General features: G+C 40.8%; 1 long non-coding RNA gene across 1 annotated transcript; it reads right to left on the minus strand.

Annotated features, from left to right (window-relative positions):
- Positions 1-10287: 10287 nt before the first annotated feature.
- LOC139582367 (uncharacterized) lies at positions 10288-11616 on the minus strand. The gene is made up of 4 exons (XR_011676329.1): positions 11225-11616; positions 10748-10818; positions 10549-10614; positions 10288-10417 (listed from the first exon to the last, which is right to left on the minus strand). It is a non-coding gene; the product is annotated as an uncharacterized lncRNA (long non-coding RNA).
- Positions 11617-11986: the final 370 nt, after the last annotated feature.

The raw sequence follows: 11986 nt of genomic DNA on the forward strand, positions 1-11986 counted from the left end.
GGCAGACCTCCGGTTACCCAGATGTTTCAATCTTGGTTTTCCGACCCTCCTAATACAATTGCTGGGGAGTTCGCATTGTCCTTCCCCAGTCAAGGGTGCACTACCGTATGCGTCCCAGTCAAAACAGTTTGTTTGTGTTCGGCAGTTCGAGCACACATTCTTTATTGAGGCTTGTCGTAATTCGGTAGCCGAAGTCTACGGCTCTTCGTCCCTGTGATTGGTCAACAGTAGGGATTCTTCAATAAAATTCAGATGTATTTAAATTTTTTAGGGGGTAGATCAGCTTTAATATTGCAGACAGATTGAATTAGATTAAAATTACAACCTTGGCAAAAAAAAGTCTAAATTAATTACATATTTCTTGATTTATCTTAGATTAAATCGGACTATTTTGAGGAAATAGTTCGAATTAGTATGCGAAGCACAGACGTTCGCGTCACCTAGCCGAGTTCTGCTAGGAGCAAACCGAACCTAGTACGCAGACATATTTAGTATCTCTGTACTTTTGTTTTTTATTACTGCATCGCATGTCACGTGGTCCACTTTTTCACTCAACCATGCTGCATGTCTAGTAGTCATCCGATGTTGATACATTTAATTCATCTCAGCTGATCCAGATGGATTTAGCTTTGTGATGTTTAAGCATGCACCGAACAGTGCATTGGAAGCATTATTAGGGTTGTATAATAAGGTGTGGCGGACTGGGGTGATACCAGTTATAGGCCATCGTGTTGACATCCAAGGAAAAGATGATAGTGAGTAGGATGATGTATTTCTTGGAAGTTAAGGATTTGATGAGCGTAGCACAGAGTGGGTTCAGGAGAGGGAGGTCTGCCATGGATGCTCTGGTGACAGTTAGTACAGAGATAGCCAAGGCCCTGACAAAAAAATAGGTGATGAGTGATGTGTATTTTGACATTGAGAAAGCTTATGATACCATGTGGAGGGAAGGATTGTTGCTCAAGTTGAGTGCATTTGGGCATTGAGGGTGGGGTCAGAATTGTCAATGTGGATTAAAGTGGACAATGGTACTCCTCAGGGAAGTGTGGTTAGTCCAGTGTTGTTCACCCTGATGAGAGATTACATATTTAAGGCGGTGGGACAGGGAGTGGCCTTGTATGCTGATGATGGGGATGTACGGAAAAGAGGTCGGAATGTGAAATATGTGATGAGGAAGATGCAAGAAGCTGTGGGAGTTGTGGAAGATTGGTCTCTGACATGGAGGTTTAGGATGTCTATGGCCAAGTCCTGATTGATGGTGTTTTCTAGGAGGAAGGTTAAAGATGTTAGGCTGCATATATACAGTAAGGATAAAGGCAGGGTGTCTGAGCTTAAGTATTTAGATATGTAGTTTGATTAGAGGTTGAGATTAAATTAAGTGTAGGAAGGTGAAATTTATTGAAATTAAATGTAGGAAGGTGCGAAACATCACGAGGGCAGTGGCAGGATATGATTGAGGGTCAGATAGACAAACACTGTTGTATATGTATCAGGCATTGATCAGGTCATCTTTAGATTATGGTTACTTTGTATATGGATCGGCAGCCAAAATGGTACTAGAGCGCCTGGATAGGATACGGTCAAGGGCACTGAGATTGTGTGTGGGTGCCTTCAGGACGACACCTGTTGAGGCATTGCAGGTGGATAGTGGGGAACTGCCACTGAGGATAAGGAGGGACAAACTTGATTTAGCGTACTGGGTGAGGTTGAAAGGGAGTTCAGAAGGACATCCTGTGGTCACAGCAACTGGGGAATGCTGGAAGAAAGGAGTGTGAGCAGAGGGCATACGGGTGGACAATTGGGCAGAAAGTGGTAGAATATGGACTGGGCGAAAGAGAGAGATAGGGCCAGCAATTGCATTCGGGAACGTACCTCCATGGCTGTTTCCGAAACCAAGTGTAGATGTGGATATGATTGATGGTAGGAGAGAATGGGGTGATGAGGTTAGACGGTGTGCGGAGAGATATCTAGATAAATCAGTTTTTCGTTTTTCTAAGGATATATACAGATGGCTCAAACGATCCAGTCAGTGGTAGGGTGGGGACAGGGGTGTATATCCCAGATTTTAATGTTAGAGTATGTAAGCGGTTAACTGATTATGTGTCAGTGTATGCGGCCGAGTTGGCGGCCATGATTATAGGTCTGAGATGGGTGGAGGTGGTGAAACCACTCAGAGTGGTGATCCGCTCTGATTCGGCTGCAGTGTTGAGTAGTGTGAAGATGGGCAGGTCGAATAGGGGAGACTTGTTTGTGGATATGATGGTGCTGTTAATGGGATTGGAGAGGATGGGAGTGGTGGTAAGCTTTTGCTGGGTTCCCGCCCATGTGGGTGTGGAGGGTAGTGAGAAGGCTGTTGTGTTGGCTAAGAGTGTGGTGAGGAGAAAGGGGGTAGATATTCAGGTCCCGCTGGGCCGCAGGCAAGTCAAGTCCTTGATCCGGGCAAAAGGACTCGATCTTTGGGATGCTAGTAGTAAGGGGAGGTCATTTGACCGTGTGCACCGGTCAGTAAAGTAAGAGGTGGGGAGTATGGGATGTAGGACAGAGGAAGTTGTGTGGAGTAGACTACGGTTTGGGCACACAGGTTTGAATGTCACGTTGTGGATGATGGGCAGACATGAAACAAGTGTGTGATGAGTGTTTAGTGGAGGAAACAGTGGAGCGTGTGTTGATATTTTGTTAACTGTATAATGTAGGTAGGGAGAGATTGTGTGAAAGCGTTAGAGAGGCTGGACTGGGTTGGGGTTTGGGTGGTTTAGTGGGGGGAGGAAAGTGGTGTCTAGGGCTCTATTTCACTTAGAGGAAGAGGACTAATGAAGTCAATTTAAATGTACTGTTGGTAGGCCGTGACTGGCCTCACACTCCAGTATGGTAGGTGGCGATCCGCCAACCCAATCTCAAAGAAGAAGATTTAGCTTTGTAAATGCACTATTCATGCATTGTCTGTTAAATGTGATACATACGAGCATTTAGGTTCTCTTTACTTTCGGGATTCATAATAGGAATAATAACTATCTGCTTGTTTAACAATATGGTGCTTTTTGTCAAACTTTATTTTGCAGGAAGTGAATGGAGATCTCAAAGCCCAATATTTTCTCTGCAGTCAGACAGGAGTGCACAGGCTACTGTTAGTAGCCATTACTGGATAAGTGACTCGCAAGTATAAATCATGTATATATTTCTCTGATGACATTCATCTTCATATATTGTCACATTCATTCTCAATGGTCTGTACGCAATGCATAAATTATTATTACATTATAGCTGTTAGGCTATTGTAGTGGCTTTCGTGTGTAATTGGAGGCACTTTTATTCACTCATTTTAGGGCTACGTCTGTACGTATCATGTCATGTTGAATGAGCACGAATAGCACGCATTTGCAGTTTATGCATGATTAATTTCAGGTGTATAGCCTGCGAGCTGGTTACGCCTAGGCCTCTCTCCTGCTTAATGTGTTTGTGCCGTTTCTCTACTCTGTTTTGCGCTTGCCTCTCTTTTAGTTCTGTCCTAAATGTATAGGAATGGCATAAAACACCAGTGTTAATTTCCATGAATTTGCCGTGCCTAGCCCGTGAAAGCCGACCGTGGGGCTACGCAGGTGGTTTTGCTGTAGCTGATCTATACATGAAATGGAGTGGACTTGAACTAATGTCAACCCGAGATCGGATCATCGAATGGGCATCCCTGAAACTCCTTGAACGCGCATGCACTCAATTCTTCATTGCTGCGACTTGTTTGCCAGTTGAGATTTCTGATTTTTTTAATGTCTGTTTGATCGTGGCTGAGGCACTAGTAATGTCTGCAGTTTTCGGTTTGGCTATTTGTTTCAAGTGTATTTGTCTTTAAATAAATCTCTTTGCCAAAATTCAGCATCCCCCCCATGTCTTATTCGATTAGTAGTTGTTCTGAAATGTTTATTGCTTGCCTACATTTTACTCCCTCTTCTGTGTAATAACACACATACATTAATTATAAATTTTGGTTGCCTATCCTGACGTGAAGTTTGTTCTATAGAAAGTATTTGACTGTGTACCACAGGTAGTATTTGACTCTAGCCACAAAATTAAGGAAATATGAAGGGGGGGGGGGGGGTTTGGCAAGGCTATTTTCTTGCCTGACGATTTTTCAGAGCCCTCTACTGTTCTCTCTACTCATCCCGTCGTGCTCTTCCCTCTTATGGATTTTCTTACTTTTTTTTTTACACTTTCTGTTTTAGTTAAGAATGTAGGTACAGTAGTAATAATAAAATAATAATAACAATAATAAATCAAACATTTGTACTCTGGGCCAAAAAGAAAGAAAACAAATATACAAGTCAACATGAGTGCATATCCATAATCACAGTAAACTGTTACAATAATAGAAAAAAAGGAGAAAAAAATAAATGTACAATAAACAAAACTATGACTGAATGTGCCTCCATGAAGAATCCCCTCTTCAATAGGTCCCTTCGCCCTCAATAGGACACCCCCAGCAAACTTAACATGTGTAAATTAGAGGTCGACCGATTAATCAGAATGGCCGATTTCAAGTTTTCATAACAAAATCGTTAATCGGCATTTTTGGACACCGATTATGGCTGATTAGTTAATATAGCCTGCTAACACGAATTTATTTTAACAAGAGAAATTGTGTCACTTCTCTTGCGTTCTGTGCAAGCAGAGTCAGGGTATATGCAGCAGTTTGGGCCGCCTGGCTCGTTGCGAACTTTGTGAAGACCATTTCTTCCTAACAGAGACAGTAATTAATTTGCCAGATTTTTACATAATTATGACATAACATTGAAAGTTGTGCAATGTAACAGCAATATTTAGACTTATGGATGCCACCCGTTAGATAAATTACGGAACGGTTCCGTATTTTGCTGAAAGAATAAACGTTTTGTTTTCGAAATTATAGTTTCTGGATTTGACCATATTAATGACCTAAGGCTCGTATTTCTGTGTTATTATATCATAATTAAGTTCATGATTTGATAGAGCAGTCTGACTGAGCGGTGGTAGGCAGCAGCAGGCTCGTAAGCATTCATTCAAACAGCACTTTCCTGCATTTGCCAGCAGGTCTTCGCTGTGCTTCAAGCATTGCGCTGTTTATGGCTTCAAGCCTATCAACTCCCGAGATTAGGCTGGCAATACTAAAGTACCTATTAGAACATCCAATAGTCAAAGGTATATGAAATACAAATGGTATAGAGAGAAATAGTCCTATTATAACTACAACCTAAAACTTCTTACCTGGGAATATTGGAGACTCATGTTAAAAGGAACCACCAGCATTCGTATGTTCTCATGTTCTGAGCAAGGAACTTAAACGTTAGCTTTTTTACATGGCACATATTGCACTTTTACTTTCTTCTCCAACACTGTGTTTTTGCATTATTTAAACCAAATTGAACAGGTTTCATTATTTATTTGAGACAAAATAGATTTTATTGATGTATTATATTAAGTTAAAATAAGTGTCCATTCAGTACGGTTGTAATTGTCATTATTACAAATATATATATATCTTCATCGGGATAGGGGGCAGCATTTTGACTCTGAACAAATTGCGTGCCCAAACGGAATTTCCTCCTACTCTGTCCCAGAAGGTAATACATGCATATTATTATTACTATTGTATAGAAAACACTCTGAAGTTTCTAAAAATGTTTGAATTATGTCTGTAAGTATAACAGAACTCATTTGGCAGACAAAAACCTGAGAAGAGGTCAAAACAGGAAGTCGATTTTCTAAACAGTGTCAAATGATACCCCTTCTAGTTATGGATGAACAAACACTTCCTAGGGCTTCCACTAGATGTCACTGTCTTTAGATTTTAGTTATATGATCTGCATGGAGGAATGGGCCAAAATACCAGCAACAGTGTGTGAAAACCTTGTGAAGACTTACAGAAAACTTTTGACCTCTGTCATTGCCAACAAAGGGTATATAACAAAGTATTGAGATAAACTTTTGTTATTGACCAAATACTTATTTTCCACCATAATTTGCAAATAAATTCATAAAAAATCCTACAATGTGATTTTCTGGATTTTTTTTCTCATTTTGTCTGTCATAGTTGAAGTGTACCTATGATGAAAATTACAGGCCTCTCTCATCTTTTTAAGTGGGAGAACTTGCACAATTGGTGGCTGACTAAATAGTTTTTTTGCCCCACTGTACATATAAAAATTGGCCGATTAATCGGTATCGTCTTTTTTGGGTCCTACAATAATCGGTACCGGCGTTGAAAAATCATAATTGGTCGACCTCTAGTGTAAATATTTGTATGAACATAACAAGATTCAACAACTGAGACATAAACTGAACAAGTTCCACAGACATGTGACTAACAGAAATGGAATAATGTGTCCCTGAACAAAGGGGGGGTCAAAATCAAAAGTACCAGTCAGTATCTGGTGTGGCCACCAGCTGCATTAAGTACTGCAGTGCATCTCCTCCTCGTGGACTGCACCAGCTTTGCCAGTTCTTGCTGTGAGATGTTACCCCACCAAGGCACCTGCAAGTTCCCGGACATTTCTGGGGGGAATGGCCCTAGCCCTCACCCTCCGATCCAACAGGTCCCAGACGTGCTCAATGGGATTGAGATCCGGGCTCTTCGCTGGCCATGGCAGAACACTGACATTCCTGTCTTACAGGAAATCACTCACAGAACGAGCAGTATGGTTGGTGGCATTGTCATGCTGGAGGGTCATGTCAGGATGAGCCTGCAGGAAGGGGCAAATCCAACCATCACCCCTGGTGAGACAAAACTGCGACTCGTCAGTGAAGAGCACTTTTTGCCAGTCCTGTCTGGTCCAGCGATGGTGGGTTTGTGCCTATAGGCGACGTTGTTGCCGGTGATGTCTGGTGAGGACCTGCTGTACGAGGCCTACAGGCCTACTGTACGAGCCCTCAGTCCAGCCTCTCTCAGCCTAGCACTGATGGAGGGATTGTGCGTTCCTGGTGTAACTCGGGTAGTTGTTGTTGCCATCCTGTACCTGTCCTGCAGGTGTGATGTTCGGATGTACCGATCCTGTGCAGGTGTTGTTACACGTGGTCTGCCACTGCGAGGACGATCAGCTGTCCGTCCTGTCTCCCTGTAGCGCTGTCTTAGGCATCTCACAGTACGGATATTGCAATTTATTGGGAATGTGATGAAAGAAATAAAAGCTTAAATAAATCATTCTCTCTACTATTATTCTGACATTTCACATTCTTAAAATAAATTGGTGATCCTAACTGACCTAAGACAGGGAATTTTAACGAGGATTAAATGTCAGGAATTGTGAAAAACTGCGTTTAAATGTATTTGGCTAAGGTGTATGTAAACTTCCGACTTCAACTGTACATAAACATATTAACAGGACACTCAACTTATCTCCTTTCCTACATCAGATATGCAGGTGACATTTCCACCTGGATGACAGCACATAATCAGCAAGACAGAGATGCTCTTCATCCAAGGGAATGCCTGCACATTCTCAGATGTTAGATAATCCAAGATGATCACGTCATTTACATTGTCTCTGCTAGGTAAAGCCCCGCCTTATCTCAGCTCACTGGTCACCATAGCAGCACCCACCAGTAGCACGCGCTCCAGCAGGTATATCTCACTGGTCATCCCCAAAGCCAATTCTTCCTTTGGCCGCCTCTCCTTCCAGTTCTCTGCTGCCAATGACTGGAACGAACTGCAAAAATCACTAAAGCTGGAGACTCTTACCTCCCTCACCAGCTCACAGATCACTACACCTGTACATAGCTCATCTGTAAATAGCCCATACAATCTACCTCATCCCCATACTGTATTTATTTATTTATCTTGCTCCTTTGCACCCCAGTATCTCTACTTGCACATTCATCTTCTGCACATTCTACCATTCCAGTGTTAAATTGCTATATTGTAATTACTTCGCCACCATGGCCTATTTATTGCCTTACCTCTTATCCTACCTCCTTTGCACATGCTGTATATAGATTTTTCTACTGTATTATTGATTGTGTTTGTTTATTCCATGTGTAACTCTGTGTTGTTGTATGTGTCGACCTGCTTTGCTTTATCTTGGCCAGGTCGCAGTTGCTATCTCTATATTGTAATCAATAAAGTGTTTCAAAATGTTGTACTTTTATTGCTCAGATCATTCCTGAGAGAGAAGGGGGGTAATATCTCCAGATGGGCGTGTGGTACCCTTCCTCACCCATGCCAACTATATGTTACTTCTTGTGGGGTCTTTGCCTTGAAAGTAAGTATGAGAGTATAAGCAATGTACAATTAACCTACTGAAAGTATACTGACTGAAAGGCAAAACAGAACTGTCAAATTATATTATAGCTGTGTCATTGTATACTTGCGAATTATAATCTTTAGTGTAACAATTTTGTTGGGGAAAACTGAAAAGCCCATCAAATTTTCCCCCAGTTTGCTGAATGTGTTCTGAAGGAGTTGATTGTCTTTTAAAATATGAACAAAGATGTTAACACCATGAGAGAAGAAATAGCAGTCACTCTCCTCCAAAACACTGGTATGTTCAATTTCTAATTTAATATAATTATAGATTTTTAAAAAGTTACATGGATCTTTCAAGGTTATCTTTGATCCAACTTCTGACTAGATGGTCATTAAAACACAATAATTATGTTACACGAAACCTATACTATTCCCTTGTTCCCTGTTTGCTCAGAAAAATACATGTAAAGATGTATAGACTACTTGACATGTTTTGCTAGATGACCTGAGCCAACTGTGCCATTTCTGTGGGGAGGTGGACAATAATGAGGAAGACACTAACTGGGTAATTGCTTGTACACTTCTAAAAGCACATCTTTACGAGTATGAATTTGTATAAGCAGTAATATTTCTAGAGGTAGTATCATCTGCTTTGTCTGATAATGAAATAATTGTAATTCAAGAAAATGTTTTAAATATATTAACATTTTTCATCATACATTTCCGATTGGTTGTAACCGCTGCCCACGATGGTTCCACCAGTCCTGTATGAAAACCATCTCACCATTGGAGGATTATGTCTGCACTGCCTGTCAGGACTAGGTTAGGCTTGAGTTCCAGGTGACGATATCATCTGGAAAACTTTCCATAAAAAGTGGACTAAATGTTCAGTCGAGCTGTTGCAGCTTTCCAATATTTGTTTGTCATTTATTGTCTTTTTATATTTGATTTGTCATTTTATGCAAAGATCGAAATTTGTATTTCTTATTTAATGTTTGTTAACAAACTTAACTTTCTGTGATGTTTTTGTATTGTGTGATAATATTTGTGTATTACCATTATTTTCTTAAACATTACAAAATGTTTCTAAAATAAGTTTGTTTCTTTATACTCAAATTTTGATTTCTGTGGCACACACTACTGGTCAACATGAGCTACCAAAATGATTCTGAAGTGTACCAAGCCTTGCAGTCCCAAGATAGAAGGGGGGAGAGAATTTCGGTAGTCAAGAAAATAGCCTTGCCGAACCCCCCCCCCCCCCCCCCCCCCCCCCCCTTCTAATTTCCTTAATTTTGTGGATAGAGTCAAATACTTTATGTGACACACGCTACTGGTCAGCCTTGCCGAAATCCTCCCCTCTCTACCTTTGTGGACAACTTTACCGGGGTGCAAGCAACAGTCACAAACATATTCACCATTGAATTGCTTACAGTAACGAAGGATTGGCCTGGCAATTGCATCTGAGGAACAAATCAAGGAGAAGACCTTTGTCCTCTTCAGAAACCAACTGTTATCTCTCCAAAGTAATGTGTTTTGGGCTAAATAGCAACATTCATCAATAAAAGGTTTTAAAAAGGTATCCATTCTGGGGTTTTCTGGGCCAAACCAAAGTCCTGCATCACATTTTCATCACATTTTCTTTCCGATGTATGTAAGGCAATTAATTTATGGTAAATTGAAGGGGCCAAACTGAGTAATTTGAAGAGTTAAAAACAGGTACTCCATCACAGTTCCAGGTTAATGTTAAATCATCAGCAGATAGCCTCATCTCTTTCAGTTATGTCTGGTACATCTTTCCATCTATCCATGACATCCTCAATTTCATATTCTTCTTACTTCCCCGTTTTCCTCAAAATATCTATTCCATGGTTCTCCAGTGTATCTCACAGAAGGTACCTCAAAGGTATTGACAAAAATAAACGTTTTGTTTCTCTGATGAAGGACGTTCCACAATGTGAGCAATCTGTGTCTTCGAGTTAATTTTGGCATTCATCACAAAATAAATGAGACAGCTGTCAGGGCTGGGTTACCCAAAAACTTTTTGAAGAGATATTTAGATGTTGGAACCAAGTTGGGGACAAGCAAATTCAGCAAGGCAAGTAGGTATATCAGGGAAGTTCCAGTCAGGTGATGACGCAGAACAAAGAACATTATTGCCATAAGGCATTGCCCCTTTGTTACTGATGCCCCAGGGTAAATCCTTTCTTCGTTCTGAAAAGAGTTAGATGCAAGGTATATTTAGACATTTGTTTAATCCAGAAGGAAACATATAATACATCTGCAAAGGTAGAACAGATTGCTAAGGCCTGAGAGTTGTGTGTGTTTGTGCACCTGACACTAACCATCTCAGGGGCATCATCACGGTCTAAATGATCAAAGCCAGGTTGATTGGGTTGTGTCTGGGGGTCCTAAATTAGGAATACATGGAGAAAACCAACACAGAACATTATGTAACTAAAATATTTTATAGAATACATAACACTGACTTCACAAGGATAAGGCTAAGAAACGGAATGTGTGTGTGTGTGTATGTTTGTGCACCTGACACCATCTCGGGCATCATCACAGTCTAAATCATCAGAGCCAGGTTGATTGGGGTGTGTTAGAGGGTCCTAAAAAATTAACAGAGAAAACCAACACAGAACATTATCTAATGAAATTATTAGGTGGATTACATAACACTGACTTCACAAAGGTGAGGCTAAGAAACTGAATGTGTGTGTGTGTGTGGGGGGGGGGGAGGTTGTAAATAATCAGAGCCATGTTGATTGAGGTTGGTAAGTAACTAGCTAGAAACTAGATACTGAATACAAACATTGACAATGTACCATCTTGCTAGCAGGTTAACTAGTTACTGTATCTAGCTAGCAGATATACAGCTATTGTAGACACACCAGTAAGAGCATAGCATAAGCAATTGAACACCCCAAGCAGTAATATGGTTGTAGCTACATTTAAAAAATGAATCTCGTTTTCTAGAGCTCACACCTGGCTAAAGCAATATTACAACAACAATACCTTAATATTCCTGCCTGGTCTGTCGAGGAAAAGGGAAGTATTCATCACGCATCCATTTTATATATGGTCCCCTTATCACCCGGACTGGAGTCATTTCTTACAAGGGTAAGCAAATTAGCTAATTGTTGAAAACTGCTTGCATCACGTCAACTGCTAATGAAACTGATTCCGTAGCTAGCGATAAAAAAAACTTTGCGGCAAAGCATAAAAGGCGCCAAGCTCTACGTAACTAAATCGTGCACAGTTGTGAGCTATAACCTTAATGACATTTTATTTTCTCTTTTTTTTGTTGAAAACATTACAAACTCAAGTCGGGAAAAGAAAAAGGTGAAACTAATCTATGCCTGTTCTGATAAAAAACCTTAGGGCATTTAGCCTCTGGGGATGCCTTGCTTGCTCCTGGCCTGCCCTGCCTCTTCCACCAATACATTTGTTTTTTATGGACAGAAAAGAGCAGAAGCTCTGAGATGTCCAATCAGGTCCATTGTCTACTGTCGAATAACTAAATCGTGCGCATGGGCGAAAGTTTAAAATATCACCAAACATGTATGCACTTGTGGAATTTTTTATGTTGAGGAAGAAGGGATATCAGAAATTGTTCCAGTTGAAAATACTGAAGAGTTTGATGGGACGTGCGACAATTTGAAAGAATGTATTGTTAATTGACAGCGCACAGGGAAGAGATATCCCGCCTATGTCATGGCTAACTAGCTAGCTACCCAGCTAATGACACAGTCTAACGTAGCTAGCTAGCACGATATG

The sequence above is a fragment of the Salvelinus alpinus genome, chromosome 8 (genome assembly GCF_045679555.1).
Source record: "Salvelinus alpinus chromosome 8, SLU_Salpinus.1, whole genome shotgun sequence".
NCBI classification, from domain to species: Eukaryota; Metazoa; Chordata; class Actinopteri; order Salmoniformes; family Salmonidae; genus Salvelinus; species Salvelinus alpinus.